Genomic DNA, 9,826 nt, shown 5'->3' on the forward strand with positions numbered 1-9,826 from the left:
ATCAGTCAGCCCTTCCATGTCCCTTACTCCCATCTGCCTCTCCATGCCATCCATTGCCAGCTGTCCCCCTTCAGTGCCATGTTCCCAGCACCAGTGAAATAAAATACTTACCTTTCCTGTAGGGGCGCTGCCCCACAGCTCCTTCCTCTTCTTCTCTGCGCGCTGCACTGGATCCTGACCTCACACCGCGTCGGGTCATAGTGCGCGCTTACGTGCACTATGACCTGACGATGTGTCAGGATCCAGTGCAGCGCGGTACAGGCCGGCGGGTGACAATGGAGCGGTAAGTAAGAGCAAGCGCTTCACTCCCGCTCCGTGGTCACATGACACAAACTAATCTTGCATCGAGGATTTTTGGTGTCGAATTACTCGATTCAATCGAGTAATCGTTTCAGCCCTAGTTGGTAAACCGCATAAGAGCCTTCAGATTTTCGGGTGGATCCCAGTCCAATACAGCACAGACTTCCTCTAGATCCATTCGAAAACCTGAAGATGACAGCAGGTAGCCCAAGAATTGCACCTCATGTACAGCAAAAACACACTTCTCTAATTTTGCATACAATTTAGTATCTCTTAGGATCTGTAACACCTGTCTAACGTGATCCTGATGAGTCTCCACAATTGGAGAGTAAATTAGTATATCATCCAAATACTTGACAACAAACCTCACCACCAGGTGAGGAAAAATGTAATTTGCAAAATGTTGGAAAACCGCAGGAGCATTGGTCAACCCAAAAGGCATGACCAGGTTCTCAAAGTGATCCTCTGGGGTATTAAAAGCCGTCTTCCATTCATCCCCTTCTATGATCCTGACCAGATTATATGCCCCCCTTAAGTCCAACTTGGAGAACACCTTGGCATCAACAATCTGGTTAAACAAATCCGGAATCAAAGGAAGGGGTTAAGGATCACGGACAGTAATCCGTTTGAGCTCACGGAAATCCAGACATGGCCTAAGAGTTCCGTCCTTTTTTTTAACAAAGAAAAACTCTGCTACCACTGAAGATTTGGAAGGTCTTATGTGTCCTTTAGCCAAACTCTCGGTAATATTGTAGCACTTACCCCTGATGAAGCATTAAGCAAAACGCTCATCGGGGCGTTATTTGATGTAATTTGGGCTGTTGTAGGTTTGATATGTTTTGATATATCTGTAAGCACTTTGCACTTTACCTGGTACTTCATACATTATTGCGTGGTTTCACTTATGCCCTAATCTTATTTACTTCATAGCAACCAGTTATACTGTTTTGTAAAGCCAATAGCCTGTATCCCCTTCCTGGGCGTTATACATCCTGTGTATTTCTGGACCACCAATAGTTTTTAACCATATGATTTTATGAATTATGTATCAATAAAAATATATTTATTTACTTTATTTCCAGTTGTTGTTGCTCTATTTGGAGTATATGATCAAAGGGCATTTGAAGTGTAGTTGTATTTCTGCCCTAACACATTTTTTTGTGGTAACCAAATGGAAAACATGTCAGATGAAACCACGTGTTGCCAGTCTCAACGATCTCCTGCCACCTGTCACGGGAATGTCCGTGACACAGAGAGATAGGAATAAAACCAAGAGAAAACGGTGTCCTTAAGGCCGATAGATTGGAGCATGATGAGGACGACATAGTGGTCTACAGTATCAAATGCTTCGGGGAGATCGAGCGTAATGAGTAGAGAGTAGTCACTTTTTGCATTTAGCTGTCAGGAGGTTGTTTGTCACTTTGGTGAGGGCAGTTTCTGTAGAATGTAGGGTGTGAAAACTAGATTGTAATGGATCAAGGAGCGAGTTAGCAGAGAGATAACGCATGACATGAAAGTAGATCAGATGCTCCAGAGATGAAGGGTATATTAGAGACAGGTCTGTAGTTAGCTCCGCTGGACGAGTCAAGAGAAGGTTTTTTAATAAATTAGTTATGACAGTGTTTGAAACAAGAGGGGGAGATACTAGAAGAGAGAAAGGTTGAAGATTTTAGGTGAGTAGTGACAGCTGGGGAGGGAGACTGGATGAGGTGTGAGGGAATAGGGTCAGTAGTGCATGTGATAGGGAGAGAAGATGAGAGGAGCCTGGAGACTTCTTCTTCTGTGACTGGGTAGATTGTAGAGAGTGATCCAGAGGAGATGCAGGGATAAAGAAGATTGATGACACTTACAGGTATCCTGCTGGATATTTTCTCTTTGAAGTAGGTGGCCAGATCTTCAGTGCAGAGGTCTGTAATAGGCAACTACACTTTTGGACTGAGGAGTGAAAAGTGGCAAAGAGTTTTTTGGATCATTGGATAGTAAGGAGATCAGGGTCATGAGATAGATCTGTTTGGCAAGGTGAAGGTCAGAGTTCTAATTTGTCAGTATAACGTGAATCTTCCTGTCAAAATATCAGACACCACATTAGGGCCATGATGGATGATTATAACTTTCTAAATTACATTCTGCGCTACCAAACAGAAAAACACAGCACTACATACCTATAACATCCAGTGACATCTCCTCTGATATCGACGTTCTCTTTCCTCATCTTCTCCATTCGGACCAGAGCGCAATGATGACTTCTTTTAGCCATGTGTTACGGACCCACATATTATGGATCAAAACAGATCAGTGGTAATGTGGACCCACTGTGCCAAGTATCTGGTTTGCTGTTGAAGTGTGTTGAACCACAATTTAAAAGCAATGTTGATTTTCATTAGTTGATTTCCAGTCATTATTTATTTATTGTTACTTTTGTCAATTTCAAGTTATTTCAGTGACCATTGTGGGTTTTACTTTCTTTAATGGAAGGGTACCATTTGTGTACCATGGTGATGACGTAACCGAATTGTGGGGTTACAGAAACGTGTTGAGCAAACTGCATTGAGCCTCTTTACCGTTGTGGCCAGAGTCTTACAGTTCATTCTGTGCTATGGTAGAAAAGAGACCAGGACTAGGACTGATATTCCACCAGCATGTTTGGATAGTTCTAACTAATCAGTAGGTAGGTATAAGCCCTTACAGCGAAGTGCAAACATCAATATCTGACTTTATGAATCCCTTCCCCCATGCCTTATTTAGCCTTAAAGACTAAATACACCTTCGGAGGCAATTTTTACTCATTTTGGGCTAAAAATCTTTTTTTCAATTGGTCTTTATTAAAAATATTGAGCCATTCTGTCACAAAGGGTTAACTTTTTCTAGCTGTGTAAATCCTACTTTCAGTTTGTGCTGGTCATCTAATAACCCTTATCTCTAAATTACTAAGAGGTCATAAACACTTATTTAAGCCACATTCAGTAAGATAAGAACTGAGCTATAATGAGTGTTTATAAGGTCAAAGAGCAGAGATAAGGAGCCGTCAGCTCCCTGACTGATGGAAGAGAGAGAAAACTCAGATCCTGCTAATATAGCATCTCAGCTCTCTATAGGGAAAAGGGCTCCATATCCTATATAATAAAAGCACAGTGTGAGTGCGCTGTATCCGTGTGTGTCACCAGTTTTGCACTGGGCATGCGGGGCAACCAATCAGGACACAGCACTCCACACGAGGCTGCACCGCCCACAGCTCCATGCCAGCCAATTAGGACACGCCGCTGACACTCTGCTTCAAATAACTGTTTAACCCCTTCCATGCCGCTGTCCTTAGGGACCGCTGTCTGGAAGGGGCTAATCATCGGGCCGCTGCTCTGCCCTGGCAACGGCCCAATGCTTGAAGGGTCAATGCTCCCCCCGCACACAACACCCCCCATTTCAAGATGGCAGAGCGCGCACCCCCCTATACTTTCAGGATGGCAGCGGGGTAGAGTGTTAGCTGTAATGTACAGCTAACACTCTACTTGAAATGGACGATGTCAGCCGTTTAACCCCTTCCATGCCGTGGTCCTTAGGGACCGCTGTATGGACGGGCTAATCATCGGGCCGGTGCTCTGCTGTGGCAGCGGCCGATGCTTGAAGGGTAAACTGAGGGAGGGAGCTGCGCTGTGGCAGCATCTCGATGGTTACCATGGCAACCAGACGCCTTCACAGGCATCTGGCTTGCCGTGGTATATCTAAGCCGATCAGGCTCTTGCTAAAGGCAGGAGCCTGATCAGGCTTAGTGTGAGTTCAATGCACTGCAGTACACTATATAGTGTACTGCAGTGTATTGTAAGCCATCAGACCCACTGGATCTTCAAGAACCAAGTGGGTCTGGGTCCAAAAAATGTAAGAAAAAAAGTTAAAAAAAACTTCCTATATCCACGCATAATTGGCTAAAAATGTGAAAAATATAAAAAACACTAAACATGTTTGGTATCGCCGCGTCTGTAAGGAGCTGATCTATAAAAGGATCACGTTACTTTTACCGCATGGTGAACACCATAAAAAAAAAAAGAAAAACTATGATGGAATTGCAATTTTGCCCACCGCACCTCTCAAAAAATTGTATAAAAAAGTGATCAAAAAAGTCATATGTATCCAAAATTAGCATGTGATCCAACCCATCTGTTAAACACCATAAAAATAAAATATGTGCCAAAAAATCCATTTTTTTTATCACCTTACATCACAAAAAGTATAATACCAAGCGATCAAAAATTCATATGTGCCCCAAAATGGTACCAATTAAACCATGATCTCTTCCAGCAAAAAAAATGAGACCCTACCTAAGACAATCACCCAAAAAATAAAAAAATATGGCTTTCAGAAAATGGAAACACAAAAACATGATTTTTAAAAAAAATTGTAAATCCAAATTAAAATGAAAAAAATAGACTTATTAGGTATCACCGCATCGTTACGACCTGCTCTATAAAAATATCACATTATCTACTCAGGTGAACATTGTAAAAAAAACTAATAATAAAAACTGCGCCAGAACTGCCATTTTTTGGTTAGGGCTCTTTCACACTTGCGTTCTTTTCTTCCGGCATAGAGTTCCGTCGTCGGGGCTCTATGCCGGAAGAATCCTGATCAGTTTTATCCTAATGCATTCTGAATGGAGTGAAATCCGTTCAGGATGCATCAGGATGTCTTCAGTTCCGGAACGGAACGTTTTTTGGCTGGAGAAAATTCCGCAGCATGCTGCGCTTTTTGCTCCAGCCAAAAATCATGAAGACTTGCCGCAATTGAAAGGCATTGATCCGGATCCGGCCTTAAGCTAAACATCGTTTCGGCGCATTGCCGGATCCGACGTTTAGCTTTTTCTGAATGGTTACCATGGCTGCCGGGACGCTAAAGTCCTGGCAGCCATGGTAAAGTGTAGTGGGGAGCGGGGGAGCAGCATACTTACCGTCCATGCGGCTCCCGGGGCTCTCCAGAGTGACGTCAGGGCGCCCCAAGCGCATGGATCACGTGATCGCATGGCACGTCATCCATGCGCATGGGGCGCTCTGACGTCATTCTGGAGCGCCCCGGGGAGCCGCACAGACTGTAAGTATACCGCTCCCCCGCTCCTACTATGGCAACCAGGACTTTAATAGCGTCCTGGCTGCCATAGTAACACTGAAAGCATTTTGAAGACGGATCCGTCTTCAAATGCTTTCAGTACACTTGCGTTTTTTCCGGATCCGGGGTGTAATTCCGGCAAGTGGAGTACACGCCGGGTCCGGACAACGCAAGTGTGAAAGAGGCCTTACCTTGCCTCATAAAAAGAGTAATATATATATATATATACAGTGGGATGCGAAAGTTTGGGCAACCTTGTTAATTGTCATGATTTTCCTGTATAAATCGTTGGTTGTTACGATAAAAAATGTCAGTTAAATATATCATATAGGAGACACACACAGTGATATTTGAGAAGTAAAATTAAGTTTATTGGATTTACAGAAAGTAGGCTATAATTGTTTAAACAAAATTAGGCAGGTGCATAAATTTGGGCACTGTTGTCATTTTATTGATTCCAAAACCTTTAGAACTAATTATTGGAACTCAAATTGGCTTGGTAAGCTTAGTGACCCCTGACCTACATACACAGGTGAATCCAATTATGAGAAAGAGTATTTAAGGGGGTCAATTGTAAGTTTGCCTCCTCTTTTAATTTTCTCTGAAGAGTAGCAACATGGGGGTCTCAAAACAACTCTCAAATGACCTGAAGAGAAAGATTGTTCTTCATCATGGTTTAGGGGAAGGATACAGAAAGCTGTCTCAGAGATTTCCGCTGTCTGTTTCCACAGTTAGGAACATATTGAGGAAATGGAAGACCACAGGCTCAGTTCAAGTTAAGGCTCGAAGTGGCAGACCAAGAAAAATCTCGGATAGACAGAAGCGACGAATGGTGAGAACAGTCAGAGTCAACCCACAGACCAGCACCAAAGACCTACAACATCACCTTGCTGCATATGGAGTTACTGTGCATTGTTCAACCATTCGGCGCACTTTACACAAGGAGATGCTGTATGCGAGAGTGATGCAGAGGAAGCCTTTTCTCCACCCACAGCACAAAAAGTGCCGCTTGAGGTGGGCTAAAGCACATTTGGACAAGCCAGCTTCATTTTGGAATAAGGTGCTGTGGACTGATGAAACTAAAATTGAGTTATTTGGCCATAACAAGGGGCGTTATGCATGGAGGAAAAGGAACACAGCATTCCAAGAAAAACACCTGCTACCTGCAGTAAAATATGGTGGTGGTTCCATCATGCTGTGGGGCTGTGTGGCCAGTGCAGGGACTGGGAATCTTGTCGAAGTTGAGGGACGCATGGATTCCACTCAGTATCAGCAGATTCTGGAGACCAATGTCCAGGAATCAGTGACAAAGCTGAAGCTGCGCCGGGGCTGGATCTTTCAACAAGACAACGACCCTAAACACTGCTCAAAATCCACAATCCACAGGCATTTATGCAGAGGAACAAGTACAACGTTCTGGAATGGCCATCTCAGTCCCCAGACCTGAATATAATTGAAAATCTGTGGTGTGACTTAAAGAGAGCTGTCCATGCTCGGAAGCCATCAAACCTGAATGAACTAAAGATGTTTTGTAAAGAGGAATGGTCCAAAATACCTTCAACCAGAATCCAGACTCTCATTGGAACCTACAGGAAGCGTTTAGAGGCTGTCATTTCTGCAAAAGGAGAATCTACTAAATATTGATTTCATTTCTTTTTTGTGGTGCCCAAATTTATGCACCTGACTAATTTTGTTTAAACAATTATAGCACACTTTCTGTAAATCCAATAAACTTCATTTCCCTTCTCAAATATCACTGTGTGTGTCTCCTATATGATATATTTAACTGACATTTTTTATCGTAACAACCAACGATTTATACAGGAAAATCATGACGATTAACAAGGTTGCCCAAACTTTCGCATCCCACTGTATATATTTATACACACACACACAATGCACAACTACCTCTAGCGAAATATTTCTATGCTGCAGGAATAACCCTAATAATAACAAGCCCCCCGCACCGCCCACACCTGTGCGCCAGCAAGCGGGTCGGAGCGCCACTATTTCTGTTTCTCAGTCCCAGCCGCGATTTCTGTTCCTCAGTCACAGCACTATCAGCCATATAGAGAGTCTCGGCCACCAGCCACAGCCACCAGTCTCATCCACCAGTCAGTGCCAGCAGCCACAGCCGCCAGTCTTAGCCACCAGTCAGTGCCAGCATTCTCAGCTTCAGCCACCACTCAGTGCTAGCAGTCTCAGCTGCAGCTAGCAGTCTCAGCCACAGCCACCAGTCAGTGCCAGCAGTCTCAGCCACCAGCCCCAGTCAGCAGTCTCAGCCACAGCCAGCACTCAGTGTCAGCAGTCTCAGCCACAAGCCATAGCCAGCAATCTTAGCCACCAGCCACAGCCACCAGTCTCAGCCAACAGTCAGTGCCATCAGTCTCAGCCACAGCCACCAGTCAGTGCCAGCAGTGTCAGCCACAGCCGCCAGTGTCGGCTACCAGCCTCAGCCACCAGTCAGTGTGGTCAAGTTCCCTTGCCATTTAATATAGACTGTTCCTACTAATGTTTATGCACTACTGTTCTAGCGCCGTTATTGGAACGGGCTTAATGTCTAGTTTTTAATAAAGACCAATTGAAAAAAATTTTTTTACGTCATAATGCAATAATTTAAAAAATTGCCGCCAAAGGTATACATAGCCTTTAATACACATAAATACAAGACACCTAGCCCCATGTCTTAAGCCTGCATTACACCAGCAGATTATCTGACCAATTTCAGTCCAATCAGACCAATAGTTGGTGTGTATAACAAAAGATCTGTGTGTGTAAACGACCATATGACCAATAATTGGTCACAAAATCTTTCAGATAATCTGTTGGTGTAATACAGGCCTTAACAGGTTGTTTTGATTAGTTATTTCTTTTGATAATTTAATCATTTTCTCAGGACGTAAAACACATCATAATAAGATCTGGAATAGGTCTCTTACTTTTTGACAATAAATTAGATTGAAGTAATGCAAACATCAGCATATATACTTTTATTTAAGCAGAAATCGGTTTTGTATGGTATAGTGTAGTATCAAGAATGGTTCGGGAGATAGTATCCCTGGAGCTCTACGGTGGCTGTAGGTAACACCTAAGGAGGCCTAGTCTAGATTAAAGGTTAAAGTGTAACTGCCGTTTCATTTTTTATTCCCTAAAGGTATAGAACACCCTGCTGTATAAGTGCTTTTGTGATTTAAAATTTGATCATTTTCAGTTTTACCTGCTAATAACTCCCACAAATGCATGCTACTTTCCTATTCAGCAGCTCTCATCTCACAGTGTTGCCATGTGCAGTCCGTCTTCTCAGTATTATAACAAGAGACGGGAGAGCATTGAGAGAAGGAGCTCAGCCCTGACAGCCTGGAGCTGGGCTGAGGCAGAAAGTGAAGGGGGATGGACTGCTTTAGATGGTGATATCTTCTCAATGGTAGCAGCTAGAAATATGCAACTGGTCTTGTTTGAAAGCTGACAGTGACATCTCTAGTCGGGAATAATCAGGTAAAATCTGCTTTTACTTTCAGCTTCATTCACAGCATCCCGAATTCATTGATATCTTCCCCTGTAATGAACAGATTTATGTCATTCTGGAATGTCAGCTTTCAGACAATACAAAGCCCATATTTCTAGCTGGTACCAAACCAGAGTTATAAGCAGCTAAAGCAGCCCCCCTCCCTGTCAGTCTGGAAGACAATGAGGGACAGCTGGCTATTAAGAGGTTAAAAGAAATGCTTACTGATTTAATGTAATTGCATGGATTGTCTCTGGTTAGCTGTGTGTGAGGATACACACTGCTCTGGGTACTGTGGGAAGTTATCTGTGTTCTGATTGGTCCTGTTAGTTCATCTAAGGAGAGCAAGGGATTATGGGAAGTGAGGGAAATACAGGATGGCCTCAAGGAAGGGCAAAGATCATCACAGGAAGAGCAGCAGAGGCCATCTTAGGAAGTTGTTGAAATAGAGGCACAGAGAAATATGGTTGCTAAGGGCTGAATACAGACATCAGAAAGGTAAAATTAGCTGAAAAATGCAGCTTCATGAATATCTTCCCTTCAGCATCACATATGTTAGGAATTTCATTTTTGGTAGTAAAATGGCAGTTACACTTTAAGACCTAGTGTGAGATTAAGACCTAATCTAGGGGTTAGGACTAAAGTGTATATCAATAATAGCCATAAAAATATGTGTAAGGAGCTCTAACGGCAGGCAGAAAGGATTTTACAATTTACTGTATAGATATGTGGCCGCATCTCCAGAATGCGCTACTCCTGTGCTTGTGTGGCCTTTGGGCACCATAGTATTCTGCATTCATTTCGTGCTTTACCTTCCTAAGCCTTCCACGCCCTGTTTCAGGATAGCATCCTGCATGATACTGCCATCACCTTGTAGAGCTCACTCTTGCCTTTCTGTTCAAATCCACTAGAATACATTATGTTGCCAAT

The sequence above is a fragment of the Bufo bufo genome, chromosome 3 (assembly GCF_905171765.1).
Source record: "Bufo bufo chromosome 3, aBufBuf1.1, whole genome shotgun sequence".
Classification (NCBI taxonomy): Eukaryota; Metazoa; Chordata; class Amphibia; order Anura; family Bufonidae; genus Bufo; species Bufo bufo.